This window comes from Capra hircus, chromosome 3 (genome assembly GCF_001704415.2).
Source record: "Capra hircus breed San Clemente chromosome 3, ASM170441v1, whole genome shotgun sequence".
NCBI classification, from domain to species: domain Eukaryota; kingdom Metazoa; phylum Chordata; class Mammalia; order Artiodactyla; family Bovidae; genus Capra; species Capra hircus.
In genome coordinates, this window is record NC_030810.1 from 101559061 (window position 1) to 101561626 (window position 2566).

Sequence of the window (2566 nt, forward strand, 5' to 3'; positions counted from 1 at the left end):
ACAGTCCATGGGGTTGCTAAGAGTCTGACACGACTGAGCGACTTTCATTTTCACTTTATTTTTCCGGGTGAGCTCTTCTGTAAGGCTCTTCTGATCCTGCCTACTGTCCCTGTCAGGTGGAGAAGACACAGCAGACAAGAGGAGGAACCTTTTTCAGCTTTTACAGTAGGGGATGGGCAGAGAAGAACCAAGAAAACCTATACGTTCTAAAAAGGTTAAACGGAAAACGTCCCTGGGTGGGCTCGAACCTTTCGGTTAACAGCCGAACGCGCTAACCGATTGCGCCACAGAGACTAACGAAAGGTACTATTCTTTCAACGCAGCAGAGAAGAAGCAGCCCTTCAACGCCAGGCGGAGCCACACGCCTTTCCCCAGACTGCTGCTGCTGCTAAGTCGCTTCAGTTGTGTCCGACTCTGCGACCCCATAGACGGCAGCCCACCAGGCTCCCCCGTCCCTGCGATTCTCCAGGCAAGAACACTGGACTGCTACACCCTCTCAAACCCTCGGACAGCCGGAGAGCTGGCTTCGACGCAGCGCGTTGGTTCTCGTGGGGGAGCCGGGAGTCGGGCGATTCCGAAGCCAGAAAGGCAGCAGTTCGTCCCCGCCGCGCCTGGCTCCACACCCGCCGCAGATCCTGAACCCCCGGTGGGCCCTGTGACGGCTCTCCGATTGCTTCGCTGGCGCTGCCCTCCCTCCGCTGGTCCGCGGTCGGTGGGGCGGGAGCCGGAACCAGGGGGTGCGGGGGGTCGGTCCGAAGGGACAAACGCGACGAGCCGGGAAAGAAGCCGGCGAGGTGGGGACCGGGATAAACAGACTTCCCAGGAGGTCTGTGCAGAGGCACGTGCCTGATTTGAGGAGGCAAGATTTGGTTTCTGATTTGATTTAGTCACCATGTATCAAAATTGAGAGGAAGGGACTGGAAAACAGAGAGGAAATGAAAGTCTATGAATACCTGTTGTCGTCCAGCAACAGCAGTGACTGGGAGGAATTTACGTCCGCCTTGTAAGAGCAAGGGCTGCGACGGCGGCAGGAGCTGTGGCGCGCCGTGATCGTATAGTGGTTAGTACTCTGCGTTGTGGCCGCAGCAACCTCGGTTCGAATCCGAGTCACGGCACTCTCATCCATCACTCCTGATGGCTATTCCTTTTTTACTTCGGCTGGAAACTTGCACAATTGTAACCCCACAGAGTACTCACTCAACGTTCTCATGCCTGGTCTGAGCAGAAGGAAACTGAAGGCGGTGGTTTCTCCTTCTGTGCTGCTGTGACAGAGGGAAGCCCAGCAAGGAGTCTCCTGTGCTGTAAAGGGTGGAACGCCTGCTTTGTTACTCAAGATGGGCAGGATAAAGACCCGATACAAATCGTATCGGATAAGCGACTCCTCCTCCCTCGACTTGTTTGGCCGGTTTCTTCTGGGCTCCTGGGAATCTCTGCTCCGAGGACTTCTTCAGTCCTTGGCCATTGTTCCCTTCCTAGTCATCGCACTCACCTCTCCAGTGCCCTTCGTTTTATACTCTCAAGGATCTTAAATGCCTGTCGGCAGCCACTCACTAGACAAATGGTATCCATCAGGACGGGACTACTGGAGGAGCTTAACAATCACCGCTTATAAGTGATGAAGAACGGTGACTACAGCCCCCTCTGCTCTGACAACCAACTAGTGGAAACAGCGAACATGTGATTCTTCCGCCTGACCACAGCTTTGCTGGCAACAGACAGGAAAGTTATACTGAGAGCAGGACCCAAAGCGGGGAGTTTGGGTCAATCACAAATGGAGATCAGACTTGAAGATTCTCTGAGTAAAGGAAACTGTTTAGCTGTGCAAGCAAAAGCTCCCTTGGCTTATTTTGCAAAATGAGTGAAACTTACTTTGGGCCATGCTTGTTTATGCCTCTGAAAACCAAAAACAAAACAAAACTCCGCCTAAATTGATAGAAAGCAACCTATCAGAAAGCAACCTATAGAAAGTCCCTATCATGAGGCAGACTCTACTTTATTGATACAACCAATCATGGGTGAAAAATAAACAGCTACTACTTCCTCACTGTATAAGCTGCTTTATAACAGTACACCTCTGAGCCTCCTTCTATAATACATTGGAACACTCCCTCTTCCTGAACCGTCTTTTTGGGCACTGTCAACCTTTACTAATTGCTGTTTTGGCGACCTGGTGTTTTTACTTCTGCTGTATATGGACTTTGACAGTGCCTCAACATTTTCATCTATCAGACTGGGCCAACAAGGGAACTCCCAGCCCTACTGTTATTTTCCCCTTTGCCTGGATTTAGTGACTACTCAATCAGCAATGAGGAATCATTAAAATCATTGTCATTGTCCTCCGATTTGTTAACAGTTACTGTCCAGACTCCTTTCATTTGTATATTTGCCTCTTCTAGAATGTCATGGAAATGGGGTCATAGTGCAAATACTGTTGTTGTTTTTTTTCACACCTCTTTATCTGCATAGTCTCTCTGACTTTATCCATTGTTGAGTAAAGCAGATTTTATTTCTCTTTCATCGTTGAGACATATTCCATGGCAGTAACACAGCACAGTCTGTTTACCAT

The 2566-nt window shown here is 50.0% G+C and overlaps 1 non-coding gene across 1 annotated transcript; it reads left to right on the forward strand.

Moving 5' to 3' along the window:
• TRNAH-GUG lies at positions 1044 to 1115 on the forward strand. The gene has a single exon. It is a non-coding gene; the product is annotated as a tRNA-His (tRNA).